General features: G+C 36.5%; 1 protein-coding gene across 2 annotated transcripts in view; it reads right to left on the bottom strand.

Moving 5' to 3' along the window:
* The window catches only part of SOCS6 (suppressor of cytokine signaling 6), a 28,001-nt gene extending 12,032 nt beyond the window's left edge, over positions 1–15,969 (bottom strand). For both annotated transcript variants that reach the window (XM_026079285.1, XM_026079283.1), the window contains exon 1: positions 15,817–15,969. The gene's annotated coding sequence lies outside the window, so the exon portion shown is untranslated. The remainder of the gene's footprint in view (positions 1–15,816) is intronic.
* Between the last annotated feature and the right edge of the window lie 296 nt (positions 15,970–16,265).

Consider the following 16,265-nt stretch of genomic DNA (forward strand, 5'->3'; position numbering starts at 1 on the left):
AAAAAAAAAAAAAAAAAAAAAAAAGTAACCACTCCAGCAAATCAATTTATTCCACATCACTGAAAAAGAAAAAAGTGAAACATTTTTACTGAATCAAATAAGAAAAATCACCAAAGAAACCTGATGTGTGTAGTGTGTGTACATGTGTTTCATTGTAGGAAATCACTTCTAAGAATCCAAGTAAATCTTTTTTTCTTTTTCAAACAGCTGTGCAGAAGCAGGCTAAGAACAGGAATAATGCTCAATCAGGCTCTGTCTTTATTTCTTGTTATTTTACAAGATTGCAGCAGCCTGTCTTGCTGCAGGCTGGCTGTCAGCAAAAACTTCACAAGCAAAGGTTAGATTTATTGGGAGATGATGAATGAGAATTCCTTTTTCAGGTAAGGCTCCAGCTCACTTCTCCATCCTGACAGAAGATAGATACACCAAAATGTTCTTCCTCTTTTGTAAGGTACAGTGGCACCCTCAGCATGATAACAGGGAGGCTTATCTAAGTTTTTTTTAAAATATACATACATATATATATAAAAAACCATATAAATATATATATATTGCTATTTATGGTTTTTTATAAGTATGTACATATAACATATATACATATATATCTACATAGTTATGCACATGTATATATATGTATATATGTTACAGTTATGCAATCCTCTTAAACCTTTATACAGTTATGTTAGGAGTCAGAGAAACTGCTTACAGAAGTCCAAGACTGCAGCGCTCTCCAAAACAGCTTCTCAACATTAGCAGTCAGGAACAAAAATCACGTTCTATAAAAAGGAATAATTTTTTAAAACAATTTTGCTATAAAATTTTATAAAGCTACCTGTAGAAGCCAGTATACAATTTCCTACAATAACAAAATGCCTTAGGCAAGGAACAGATTCTGTGCCTACTTATTTGAGAACAGATGACAGAGTATTTGAAATATATATAGTGAAAAGGAAAGGAAGAAGGGGAAAGACAATCAGTAAAACCATAAAAATTTGCATTTCTGTGCTTCTTTTTATAGAGTAGTAGGCATGAATGCGTGAATCCTGGAATATGTGTTGAAAAAAAACATAGCCTGTCCAATTCTGTGAATGCAGGCACCACAACCTAACTCCAAATGAAGCTTGGTTTTGAATCCTGATGCATTTCAGAAAGTAATTTTAAAAATGCTGTCCATTTATTTTTAAAGCATACCCCAGAAAGACAGAAATAATAAACCAGAACATTTTCTCAACGCGATTTTCTGGTCAGCATTAACGCGACCACTCTTTTAATATTATCGACTAAATAACATGATTGTCTCCATCCCCAATCAACTCCACAGCACATCTCTCAGCTACTGAGTGCACAGTACAGAAACACACCACTCTGTTAATGCATATATGTGCTAGTTTGCACCTAGGAAAACAACGCTAGAAAAGAGAAGACGACAACCTGAGGGGGGCAGGGGAGGACAGAAAAAGTAATAGAAACAGAAGCCTCATGCATTTTTCTGCTGAAGACTGTAAAAGTTTACACAGGATCACCATACACTTTTTGAAGTCCTCTCTATTATTTGCCAGTGCAAACACTTTTTATGTTGCCATTCTCCCTAAATTAAAAGCTAATTCATAATAAAGTTTGCTGTCTAATTTATTTGACATGAAAATTAAAATCAGTTACAGTTTCAAAATTGGAGGGTTAAATAACACTTACACAATGTAACACCAAACATAAAGTACGACTGATAATGATAATTATTCTTTCCTAAAGTACAATATGGAATACTCCCTTCTTGAGGAGGAGAGATGAAAAAAATCTAAGCAACATCTCAGGACAGCTATAAAGTCACTTTCATTAACAAACAAAACAAAACAACACAACAACAACAAAAAGCTAAAACTAACTTTCATTTTAAAAGCCTCATTAGGTACACTCTCTAGCCAACTAGTGGCTTCATATCATACTTGCAAAACTAGTATCTTGATCAGCAAGTTGTAAACTGCTAACTTTCCCATCACCATTTATGCTTATCTGACAGATGACAAGAAAGCCTCACCTCACCTGAATATACGTCAGTAAATTGGCCTTTGCTCCTACAAATAACATTCACCTGGGGTCAAAGATTTGCAAAAAGAGAAATAAAATTCTGCACAAATTCCTTCAAGGTAGTGCAATTACTTTCAAAGTGTTAGGGAAAAAAAATCATGTTTGTAAGAATATACCAAGAACTTATTAATTAAAACAAACTGAGAAGGAACAAGCTCTTCTTCAAGTCATAATCCAAATTTAGATGCCTGAAATCTATCCCACTAGTAACAAAATAAACATTGTTAAAGTCTAAAAGAGAAATTTATTCCACACAGAGCTCACTAACGTATTGCAAGAGTTGAACCACAAGAAGCTGAAACAGGCTTTTAAAGTAAGCAAGTGGTAATTAGTAGGAAAATTCACTGCGAAGAAAAAAAAGAAAGGATTCTGCTTTTCCACCATACCGAGCACATTCATATTCTACAGCTAGAGTTATCAGTGCTTGAAATAAGATTCATTTTCCTATTGCAGACTTCTCTAGAAGGCCTGCATGAATGCACGGCAATACACTATTCTGTACAGCTTCTGTACCGACCACACTGCCTTGGATCTTGTGACTAATTATGGCTGCACCTGTGGCTTCAAATTAACCTCAGCTGGGTGAGTTTCTGACAAGGGGCTGAATTACCCTTTAATTCCATGTGATCAGGTGAGATCTCTCAGTTCTTTCTAGCTGTCGCCCCCTCTACCATTTCACTTTCAATAATAATAAAAGCTTTCTTTCATTAGAAGATATCACTCTATCCTCTCAATTTAAGCTAAGGTGCAGCAACCCTTTATTATTTTAATTCAGTTAACCCTAAGTAAATGGAAAGATTAAGTGGACCCATTTATGGTCTAAGGAGAAAGTGAGCACACTGCCTCGATTAAAGAGAAACAAAAGTGGAAAGACCTTTCATATACCATCTGTACGACATTCACACAGACGAGAAATCTCCAAGTGTGCAGAGGAGGAAGAGGCAGTTAGTAAAGAACATTCCTTAGATTCACAGAGAGGAGGGAATTAGCCTCTGTTTTGTGATTTTCTTTACTGAATTATTAGATGGAAAGACAATATACTTGCTACAATGACACCACAAAAAGCCCCCCCCTTTCTCCTCCAGACCATACAAATAGTTCAAGACCAATATGGCATAATACTTGTCTCATATACCAAGGCATTCAGTTTCCTTACGAGTCAAAGATTTAAGAAATTTCAAACTCACATAAGGATTCCTACTTCTGTAGATTTGCTTTTTTTGTGCACGTAAAAATCAGTTGGTATCTATAATTTCTAATAGTGGAAAATTCTGACAATACAAACAGTGACAACTGATATTCTGTTCATTCCCTGAGCAAAGTAAAAGGAATTTCCTTTTTGTGAAATTCAAACAGATGTGTTTTATTTATTCATTTATTACAATAACATTTTTCCACGGTAATAGCCATTGTTTTACTACAACTGCACATCATTAACACAAATATAATAGAAATATAACATGAAAAAATATGCACCCATTCAAAATTAAATACATTTTAAGTGAAATACAAATATGCRGAGTAACTGGAATTGAAAGGCATTGGCTACATTTAAATAATAATTACTTTTAGTCAAACAAGGACTTTCCAATCCTTCAAATAATAACTAAATAAAATATGTTTCTATATACCATTGTAACTCATACAAACTACAGGTTATTACTCAAGAAATTTAGTTTCCTAGCCACTTCTCAAAGATTCAGAGTTAAACTCATATTCACCGAATATAGTTTGTTTTAGCCTTGTTTCCTACAGAAACAAAGCTCGAACAAACAAGGCTCGTTGTTCCTGTGTGCGTTCCATCCCCCTCAGGGCCATCAAACCCAAGTTTTACAAATAAGCAGACAGGTAGTATCTCAACTGAGGGAACAGCCATAGCAAAAATTCATATATTCTCAAGTGTATAGAGAGTCCAAAGCAGGGGTGTTTCTAAATACAGGAAAAGCCTTTTCTGAAGCTCACATACATCTCCAAAACCAGGGAGGAAACTAGGGTTAAACAGTTTCATTCCTCACAGAACCATGTGTTTCACAAAGCTGCTTCATTGTAAAGCACAAAAAATATTTTCATCTACAACCATGAATATATTGTGTATGTTCATAAGAAGCAAAAGTGACTTGCTATTTTGATTTGTTTTGTAATTTCTGAGTAGCAGCATTTCTTAAGAAAGAAAAAGGCTTATGCAATACCTTTTATACCACTATAAGAAATTACCAAAAATATTAAAAATTGAAAACATATCTACATATCATATTATTTCAAAGTTTCCTGAGAGTTTTTACTTCTGAAGTGATCAGTAAGTTTCACTAGCAATTTTATTTTCCTGAAAGTTTTTGAATATAATCAGTTAAATAATCAAAGACAACTTCTACAGCAACTTCTGGTGGTCAGTAATATCCTTTGTGTTTTCCCTCTTAAGTAACAGTACACTGAGAAAGTCATTTCATAACCTTTATCTGAACTATGTATATAGAAAATGTATTAGATAATTATATTAAGGTTAAAAGATCAAGAATTCAGAAGTTGAGAAAAGACAGAAGGGTTGCCTGTACAGGACAAAAATGTTTACACTAATTCTACTCTCCATCACCATTTAAAATGTATAGTCCTGTCATTTATTTATAGGATACTAACTAAACTCCAAATTCTAGAGCCTACAGACAGAATTATTAGCCTCATTAAGGAAGTTTTTGCTGTCTCTGTATCTGACACTTAAATGTTAATGCATATGTATTCAATGCTCTGCTCAACACTTCATGAGCCAGAACACAAGAGAGCTTAATTTCCACCTTTTTTAAAAATGGAATTATAAGCTGAAGACCAACTGTCTTTTAATTTAGAATAATGTATGCACTATCAGGCCAAATTAAGGCCATTAATTTGGAAAACTCAATTCCGAATTTTCACAGTTTAGAGTGATATATATATATATATATATATATATACACACACACACACACACACACACAGCGAGAAAGCAAGAGCAAGCTTTTGAATGCTTACCTGCTTAAAACATAGCTGAAACCTCCCCATCTCTCCACAGAAGCCTAAGAACCAAAGGAATGTGCCTTAACACAGTACCCGATGGTAGCAGCAAATTGCCACCCACTGTGGATGGTTAGCAGGAGATCAGTTAAAGCCAGTGGTCCCTTTCAGGCATTTTCTGACAATGCAGGCATAAGAAAACACAGGACCTTGGAACTATCATTCTGTATCCACAGAATATCCACAGAAAATAACCTTTCATGATACCTGTCTTCTACTCAGTGATGATCCAACTTCCTTATATTCTTTAAAATTTTAAAATTCAGCACATATTTTACAAAGGCTTTTCAGCCCAACTGCTTAAAAATTATCAAAGCAGTAAGCAAATTAACCACCCATCTTATAACACAAAGAAGCATCAAGTAACCTTATGAGGAGCAGAAGCTCCATCAACAGTATATATCTAAAGGAGTTAAAAAGACAGAAAAACAAAGAACAAGATACAGAAGACACAGGAAAAAAACAAAGGACCCTTCAAAGTTAGTTTACATCGTTAGTGAAAAGGTAACCTGCAAAGAAAGCTAAATTCAGACTAACAAAGAGGCCAACAATATTTCTCTCCAGAGCCTAAGTTTTATATGACACAAACTCTGAGTCTGCTTAGTTGGAGACACCAGCTTGGCACAGCGTATTCTCACAATTCCTACCACATTTTGCCGGTGACACAACAGATCAGAGGCCGTTGGCCTGCTTTCCAAAAATGCAATTCAAAGCAAAGTACATTCTGACAAACTGCAAAGGTTAGAACCACAACTAATCTTATCTAAAATTGAGATAAAACATCTCATTTTTGTCTGAGTTAAGATTTTTTTTTTTTAGTGCCTAGGCACAAGCAGCTCCTCCAAAAATCACAGGAACTGCAAGTAGTCAGGGCATAGTAGATGAGTAAGGCTCCTAAAGGGCCACAGAAATAAGGACCTCAATCAAAACCCCTCTCCTTCACATACACAGAGCTGCTTAATCTAAGAAGTACCCAAATTCCAGAGGGATTTTTTTTGTTTTTAATTAAAAATTCCTCAGTAGCCCTTAGCCTCATTTTTGCATATATAAGCAGAAGTATTTAATCTTAACAGAACTGCATCAATGCCTACCTCGTGGCTCAGCTTTCACCTATCTCCTTCAGCATGTTCTGAAAGTGAAGTGTGAACCTGCCAATCATACCCTCACAGAATCATGCTGAATAAAATACATTGGCGACTACATTGTGAGTCATGGATGAATGATCATTGTACCCCTCTGCAACACATAAGGACCTTGCGTTACCTGAGGGAATTCAGACTACAGATTCGAGCAACCTGGACAGTGGTCCACTGTGGAAGAGAAACTCTCACTTCTTGATTAAGATAGTCTACTGTGCAGAGATAATTTAAGATGCAAGATGAATTGGGCCAGGAAGAAGGTCACAGGTTTTTCCTCTCCAAGGCAGCTGCTTAATCCTCTGGGCTGAGAAAACATACCATCTCTAGCTCTCTTTTTTTCTGACTCCATTAATTTTCTGCAGAACGGAACAGCTTTAAGAAGGAATAGAAAGCATTCCCTGCTCCAGAGCAGCCGACAGACTGGTGTTCAGGCACTCTGCAGACAGAAAGGGTAAAGGAGAGAATTCACTTTACTTATGTTCTGAATGAGGGCTTTAGCCACCCGGCTATCATAGTCTGTATTTTGAATCACTGGTATATGCAGCCAATAGTGCCTGCAGTCTGCAAAACTTGTATGTGCAAACCACAAAGGGAATTTTTAGCTATATACTTTTTTATATTGCATTGCAGATGAATTTTGTCATGTGGGCCCTAAACTGAGTGTCTGCCTATCATGTGGCTCCCCATTAAAGAACAGTAACAACATACTTCACTCGCACACTTGGGATTCCATATTAAAGGCAAAGAAGTTAATACATCAAGTGTAAAGAACCCACTCTTATGCACAGTTATATTTTTATCTCATTTTCATCTGGGAACACCTGTGCTATTTAACAACATGCAGTTCAACAGAGATTAATATTGATTCAGTCTAGGCTTTCATTGTACTTGGTGAAAGGAAAACTTAATCCAAGACAAAAACTTTGAGTGAACAACATTACTGAAAAAATGTTATTAATAACTTCTCTCCAAATGATTTCAGTTCTCTCTCACTATTATTAAGAAGACTTTATCCATGCATAATAGTTATCAAATTGTTTCTTAAATCCGTTTTCATCATGCCTTTAAGCGCCTATAGTTTAAGGCTCACAGAACCAATATGCATAGAAAAATAAACATGTTCAACACTGTATAAGGATCTTACACAGTCTCACTGATTATATACAAAGCATAACATCATCAGTTAATATTATGAAAGGAGGTTTGAATGATATTTTTTTGTCTTTTTAAACCAAAGTCCAAATATTTTTTACTGACATAAGTGCTCATTTGCTGTCACCAGAAGTTCAAGTGACTTAATACCTCATACAGATCAAGACAGCTTTCATTTCCCATTACTATTAAATAAAACTATTCCTTTTTAAAGAGGCAAAAAAAGAAAAAAAACACTCAAACCGACTTACAGTGTTAGTCACAAGTTAGTATGATAGAGAAGCAACTTAATCCACAAAATTGAAAACAAATTTAATTTTAATCCGATTTTTCTGGAAAACTAATACATGGAAAGTGATCCATTGGGCTGAATTTACTTGGTATACTTGCAAGTGGGAAAAAAAAAATCACTTCAGGGGGATGAACAGGACAAAAGTTAAATTATCGTTCAACAGTTGATCTGAAAATAAACCCAAGTATTTCTTTTGTGTGAAAAGACTTTTCCTCCATTATTTGTACTTACATAACATAAATGCTTATCTTAAAACTACCAGCTCTAATAATATTTGACAAGTACACAAATTCTCCATTGCATACTTGTAAGTACCCAAATATTATTTTTAAGCTCCATTTAATACAATCAAATTGGAGGTGGGGAGAGGGGAAAAGTGTCTCATTCTTCCAAAATTCAAAGCACCAAGAGATTAAGAATATTTTAAGAGCTATTCACTTTCTCCATGTTGTGCTTTGATGAACCAATACCCAAGTAATATAAGTAAGCCTAACATTTAAGACTTCAGTACTAAAATAAGTTTCATACAAGATGACTAGGGAAGGCTCATGCACTATCACGTTTTTAGGGTATAACACGCAAAAACAAGACTGAAGAGCACTTGTAATACAGTTCTCTTTTGCACTATTAAGATTCAAAATTATTTGTAATGTTCATCCCAACACATATGTCTCCAGCACCTCCAGCATTTTATTTCCTGTCTTGGACTCTGCATGATTCATAAGTTAGGCTGTAAACTGCCAAACAAAGTTAAGACATTTTTAAACTTTTGTATGAGGAAAAATCTTTAAGAATGAGACATTTGAAAGGGATCCTTCTAAACTGTCATGATTCTTTTATTAAGTGCATACTCCTCATTTAAAAAAGAAAGAAAACCAATATCTGTATTAAAATACATACAGGAAAATTAGGTTAGGATCACTGTCAACCTGAAATCCAACCAGTTTTATACAAGGAATGTTCAACAGCATCGGATACTGAAGATCAGTCTCTCGCTGTCAGTAAAACAGATCCAATTAATAAAACAAACCTCTATAAAGCGGAGTTTATTTTACAGACAAATCACCAGAACAGAACAAACCAGAAAAAAAGAAATCACTTCCTTCCTTCTGTTTAAAGATGAGGGACCTTCAGTCAGTTTGGGGCCCACGAGGACAAGGCTTCTTCCTCACCAAGTGCCTCTTTTGAGCAGCTGCTCTTGGAACACACTCTCGCAGCAGAACCTGCATCTGTCAGCCAGAACTCACACCCCACGGGCGCGCGCTGGCCTCTCATGCTTCAGGACTGACTGCTTTCCCAAGTTTTTAGCACCACTGTGCTCTATTACAGATACTAACCCCAGCTCTATGTTTGGGAAAATGAGAATGCAAAACACATTTAAAATATTTTCCTTCCCATTTTCATTGGCAGAAGGCCCAAGAAGAACAAAGAGTAAACTAATTATCTTCCTTATGGTTTAGAGCCCAACCGTATATGGGAAACAGTAGACATGGCTGTGCTCAAACTACTGTCAAATACACATGGTAAACACACCTGTACAGAAACTATTATCTCCATTTAATCTCATAAACTTACTTTACTATTTTGTTTCCCTTACAACAGGAGGTGAATTATTAAATTTGTTTTCTAAACTGACAGTCCTTTTAAGTCTGGAAGGTGCTTTTGAAAAAACACATGCATTAATACTGCACAACTAGTGCTCTGACCTGCACTACCTGGAACTAGTGGGAACAGAATTTTGACTGCATTGGCAAAACTGCATGGGAATCTTTTTTATGAATTCCTCATTTATCAGAATCAAACGTTTTTACAGGACTACACCCATTCTGGCAAAGCTTACGCTACATGAAAATTTTCTAATTTTGCATCAAAACTAGAGAAACTCTTAATTATTCATGATTAAGATCAGGGACTTCTACTTTTTCTCCTGCACCCACACTCCAATCACCTGGAGACAGAAACATCCAGCTACCCCAGCTGGCCCATCAGCTGGAGAAATAACATTGCAGTTAAAGTTTTCAGACAGACATCATTTTGTCCTGATGCACACTGGAAAGCTTTTTTTTTTTTTTTAAAAATAACACTCCACAGAAGCAAAAAATCATTTTCCACCCAGCCCTAACCAATTTGATTTTGTTAATATCGAGTCCTAACCCAGCAAAAATGAATTTAACATAAAGCAGATATTTAAATCAAAGGGACTGCTCAATGTATGTTATGTTTAGCTTGCCCAAGAAGAATTGGGGCCTTACACTGAGCAACTTCGCACTGGTGTATAAATTCTCATAGGCAGGATAAAAGATTAAGTTTACACTGTCTATATGAAGTAATATACTGTATGAGATTTATACAAATTCAAAACCCTTATGAGAGCTATCTCCAGAGTCAGGTCAAATGTCTGCAGAGTCAACAGTATAAAAGCTCTGCTGCAAAAACTAGCAGAGCTCTAAGATTCCAGCATGTAAAAATTTATATACATATATATATTCACACAGACTATTCGTTTTTTTCTCTTGTTCTCTCTAACATACATTTAAACTCACACACACTATAAATAAAATGAAAAAAGCTGTGTTAACCCAATTAAAAAAGCAAAAATAGATGCATACGTTTCAGTGCTCATACACAGAATTTCTGTTCCTGTTTTCCATATTAGAGATCATTTAAAATACTGCAGATTTCAAAAAGCACCTATTTTTGTAACACACAAGATATCTAAGTCAGTACGGTACTGATGTAACAGCCCCCTCCCCCTTTTTTTGACCAGCACCAGATTAGATTGCAAATAGGACTACTGCATTGGTCAGTACAGACCTCCTGCTATCCCTTCAGTAAGAGACTAAAGAAGTGGGTATTTACACTCGCATTTAAGTATTTTCCCAAGTAACTAGATTTTTTGCAAAAAAAAAAAAAAATCATCCCAAAGGCCTATGACTAGTCCCAGGGCAGTGTATGTGCTTAGAGTGAGCACCTGCAAAAGCTTTAGTAATACAACCAGAGAGATACTATATCAAAGCGGTAAGTAAAAATATGCTCAAATGATCTGTTTTAAAAACAGAATCTTGAGTTATGTCAGCTGCACTGATATAAGCTGGTATAGCCTATACCAATCTTCTTTAGGCTCTCTGTAGCTTGCTATTGAAGCATGTTTACAGATTCTCGCAACCTTTCTTCAACAAAATTCTAGGAAGGGGAGAAAGTGCTTTCTGAGGCATGCTTACTGCTAATCAACAGCTCTCTTCCTTTCAAAATCCAAGAAGAGAAAAGTCAAACATTTCACAGAATTTTGGATCAGCATGGTTTTTGCCTCTGTTTTCCACTAGAGCAAGGAAGAAAAAAAAAAGGAAAAAAAAAAATAGACAAGCTCCAAAAAAACCAACACCTACCTTGCAAAGACCCAGACTTAAGAACTTGCACATAACCAAGAGACTTGCACATCTGAATGCACAAACCAACTATTCTGGAATCGGTCTCTCTCTGAGCTGACCAAAATTCCAACCTGGAAAACTTTCCCAGCACAAGTTGCATCAAAACCAATGTGCCTACACAAACAGCTTCTGTTCAGCAAATGCAGTGAGAATTCTGCAGTCAGCAAGTTCTCACCAGCTCCAGCAAGAAGAGCTTCACCCTAATAAAAATCCTACCCTGTTTTGGAAGCACGGCTTCCACAAATCTCATTCTACAACACACACTTTGAGTTTTCCTCTTTCTGTAGTTCAGAACTTCTCCACAATGCCACTGGTCTCTGTTTCTTTACTTCATTTATTAAATCTCCTATTCTGATATCTGATTACCAACCAAAAGAGTATATAAGGGATTTTAAAGGATACTAAAACCCATTACCAAAGCCAGAAATTCAGTTAATATTATAGATTTTAACTGCCCAGTCTTGTAGCACTTACCAAGACAAAGTCTGGTGAAATAGGAGTCTAAATCAGAAGCAACAAAGAACACAGCAAGCTCGACCACTGCATCAGAGAGATCTTGGGATCAAACAAACTTGCTTAGGGAAATGCTTGGAATAGCCTACTAATTTCTTCTCAACCTAATTGAGGAATGCAGACCGCTATAGAGCGGGGGGGGGGGGGGATCGGGCCCCTACTCAGACACCAACAAACTGTTGTTTCAACACGTTTACCACAAAACTTCTAGACTAATTAAGAACAAAACAGAGATCACATGTTGTAAAACCAGGCTTGATTGGAGCCTCATTTCCAACAATGTTGTCATCAAGAGTAACAACCTATGTATTGTTTTAAATAATACAGAATATACTAGAGGTACAATAACAAAGGTTGTGATCTCAAATCATAAAATCAATTTATCTGATAGCTGAATTCATCACATTAACTTGAGACCATCAAAACCTTACACAAGTCTTCTTACAGATCAGTATCTTGTAGCACACAAGTTAAATAATGCAAATGCAACTGCTTATTATATACTGCTTTGGGAAGCAAAGAAAAATATCACAGATCAGTATGGTTTACCTAACAATATTAGTAAATTCATTTTCATTGTTTAAGGTTTTTTTTTTTTTTTAAACTAGAGATCACTTAACAAACTGTAAAAACACTGTAACATCTACTATTTACACCTTCACTGCCTGAGAAAATGGCTTTCATCCAAAATTGTTTTACAGCAGTTTACAGCAGAATTATTTGGTGTTTATAACAAAAAAAACACATACTTTACAAACCTAAAACTTTCTACAACTGCCAATCTACTACATTTGGCAGATTAAAAAAGAACAAAATATTTCATCAAAAGATAGGAAGCTGCATCTGCTATATGTAGCTTATATATACACAATAGGAAGCAATGCTTGGAGAGAAGCACCCGGATAAAAATGCCTATATATGGCATCCTTAGGTTAGGATTACATGCAAGCAAGAAGATATTCGTTCAGTGCAGTTTTGAAGCCTGAGGGAGACGGTCAGCTAATCTATCAGCATCCTTGCTAAACAAATAAAGACCAGGGTTTAACTTGTATAGTTTTCTTTGCAATACAGCAACCAAGAAACAATTTCTTAGGTAACGTGGTTTACATCCTTGTCACAAATGAAGCCAACTGAGTTCCTGAGAGTCCAAAGTGTTATGTGAATGATTAAGGACAGGGAAAAGAGCCAATAATTTCAACAGTATTTTATCTTAATATTTTCCAGAATAAAGTTTCATGACATACAGATATATAAATATACAGATATACAGTTAAAGCTTTTACATATATGTCTTTAAATATGTATTAAAGCCTCTAAAGAAGACTGGTCAGATTTGCAAAGCCATACACCTCAAAACTTGCTGAAATTATCTGGAGCTGCAGATGCTTATTGTTTGCATGCCCGCACATGACAAGTACAAGCTGAAGACCATGAGAACTGAGCAGAAGAAAAAAAAAATGGAGAAACTTTTACTTAGGTGAGTTTAAGAAGTCTTAATTTCTAACACTTTGATCTCAAAGTTTTATGTCTCACAACAAGCAGACTAAGCCATATTCTGCATCATGTTGCTGTTTTAGAATCAGTCTGTGTAAACTCTGGCAACATTTGTGCAACCTTCTTTATGTATTTGATACATTAAACAACACTTCACATGCAGTCAGTTTTCCATTTTCATCCAGGGCCATGAGGCAAGGACATTTTGTTGAGGTTTTGGTTTTAACTGCCAGGAGATGCTGAAGTAGGTGACACTTTTATTTTAATATATAAAAGTTATTAAGCTACATGGGGAGAGGGGGAAACAAAACAAAAGAAACAAAACCCAAGAGTCATAATGAGCTTTTGGATGTTTCAAAATTAATCTAAAATAATTAGCACAGAAGTTTATCCAACTTACGCAGTAAAGAGTTCAGAATACAATTATTTCTAGAGGAAAATGCAAAAGTAATGATAGAATGTATTTTGTATCAATAATCTTTACCTGCTGTTTTATCAGAAGCATATGTATTTGAGTGGTATGAAGCTGCTTTTTAAACGTGGATGATGGATATTCCATTACAAGCACTCATAATCTTATTATTTTCTAAAAAGCATACTGCTGCATGCATCTTGCCACCTGTAATCGTCAGGGAATATTTTCAGGACAGGTTTGCTGAGGGATATTTACCTGTCTATTGCTACTGCAAATTTATTGGGAGGCACAGGGACAAAGGCTGATTAAACTTGGGAGCTTTGTGTCAAGTACATTTATTGTCTTTTGAAGCCTGATATGTATTCCCAGAAAAATAAGTGTACATTAAAACAGAATGAAATTAGTTTTTGGCACAAACATAAGGATAAGGAACATTGTTGGAAGTTGGCAAAGAAATTTCTACTCAGCCTTTCAATCTTTCAGTCCCAATCCTATCCAATTTACCTCAACGCATTTTATTATTCACAGTCCCAAGTCAGATTGTGTTTACTTTTATGTTACTTATTTCTTATTCTTCTCCCGTGGAGCGTGACAACTGCTTGAGCTACCCTCCCTGGTACAGCAACAGCTAACACACATTAAAGCATGACCAACAAAAAGCTGAGACGCACACCAGCAAAGACTGGCCTCCTTTCTAACTATCTTATGCTATCACTCATCTCCCCATGAAACTTTGTACTACTCAAATGCTACCAAAATAGCACTGTGTAGGCCCGGGAAGGAAGTAAAGCTACAGTAAATAAGGGCACTTGAGTAAGGAATTACCCTGAACTGTGGCCTCAGTTCTGCCAGCAATAATGCAACAAATATGCAGCCAGCTCAAGGTAACAATACTACAAGAAATCTTTCTAGCATTGATGTTCAAGTTCCTGTACGACTACAAAACTTTTCATAAGAAGTGGTAGACAGAATTAACTTGCTTCCCCAAAAAGAATTTTTAACGAGTTCACTCTCTCATTCCACCACTTCACTGTGCTGAGCAAAATTAGGATGTGTAAAGTACTTGCAAAAGAACATGGACCAAGTTATCCTTTCTTAAAAATGTCCCTTTTGAAGAGTAATCCAAGCTGTTTGCATGACTTAGTTCATAGTCTATGATCAAAGAAATTAACAGCATGGTCTAAATTAATATACATCTTTTGCAGATTTTAACAGGACAATTTTTTGGAAAGTTTGAGGATTATGCATTATTTTTCTGAAACTGTGACAACACGTCTGATGCTGCACATATGCAGTGACATGAAGAGACGCTCCCAAAAGCTCTGGAAACAATACAGGACTGCTTCCTTAGCATTCCACAGCCTTGCAGCTTCTCAGGAAGTTAGCAAATGCAGATATCTCTATATACCACTATGCCGTGACAACTCACACTTCAAGTACTGAGGCTTAATTTCATTGCATTTTAACTGTAAAAAAACTCTACTTAGAACTCTGAAAACTCAGTATATATGGAAGAAGTACTTGATTAAGCATACAGAGCAGGTGAACCTGCTTTAGGTAAAAACTCAGTTCCAAGCATAGTGCAATGCCACAATTGCATGAACTATATAATAGCAAATGAAGAATACATTAGACACCTTCACCAAGTGTTCAAGAAATTATTTTGAAAAAGCTGAAATCTGCCTGTGATAAGTTACACAGAAAACTGTGAGCTACAATTACTGTCTTACTGTAGAAGACTCCAAAAATGCCTAGACATTCTCCACTAGTTTAAGTCTTCCAGCCAAGCAAAATAATTTATTTCACAGCTACACTGAAACTTTCATATTTTCTACAATCTGAGGATGGGTTTATTAACATGAAACAAAAATAGTCCTGTTTTTTTCCACCCACAGCAGCAATGTAGAAACATTATCCCTCAAGTACTTCTGTAGACAGCAGCTCTCTCTAAGGAAGGAGGCCTGCAGCAGGCTTTTTTATTTTTTTAACTGAAGGTGTATTAAGAGGTTGGACTTGGTATAAACATTTCTGGCAGACAGGAAGGGGGATTGAGACATATCTGTGAAAGGACACAGAAGAACTTAGTAACTGGAAGAGAAGCTCTTCCTGACTGAAAGATATGCTACTACCAATGCCTTCTCTTTGACAGAGTAACCTGCTCTGCAGTGAACTGTGTTCGAAATTAACATGATTTTGAAAATATGGGGAGAAAATCACAAATAATAAATGAAAAACACAGTCAAAGCATCTCACCAAGAAGCACTCTCTCCATCACCTAAAACTTCAATGTTTTGGAAGGGCTTTTTTCATAGGCAAGAGACCAGAACCAGTTGTTTCTGCTGGAAATGGCACCGTTAAGGAAAGAGAACATAAAAAAAGCAGTTGGGAGGACAATGCAAAGCAGTATTTTTAAAAGTTTTTCTTGTTTTTAAGCCAAGTTTTTAAGTGCCCCCTGTCACAGAGAGCCGCGTTTCCCTGGCGGAGCCCCTGGGGCTAGAGGGGCGCACAGGCCCCCACGACAGTAACACGGCACCATCCCCTCGCCTCCCCGGAGGGCAGAAGCTCCCGCGGCGGGGGCGCCACATGCCACCGCGGCTGCCTGCCCGGGGACCCCGCCGCCCCCTCCACACCTACACCGGGGGCAGAACCACTTCAGCCGCCTCCGGCAGCGGGGCTGGGGGGCGGGGTGGGGGCCCGGGGGG

Source organism: Apteryx rowi, unplaced genomic scaffold (assembly GCF_003343035.1).
Source record: "Apteryx rowi isolate R43461 unplaced genomic scaffold, aptRow1 scaffold_499, whole genome shotgun sequence".
Classification (NCBI taxonomy): Eukaryota; Metazoa; Chordata; class Aves; order Apterygiformes; family Apterygidae; genus Apteryx; species Apteryx rowi.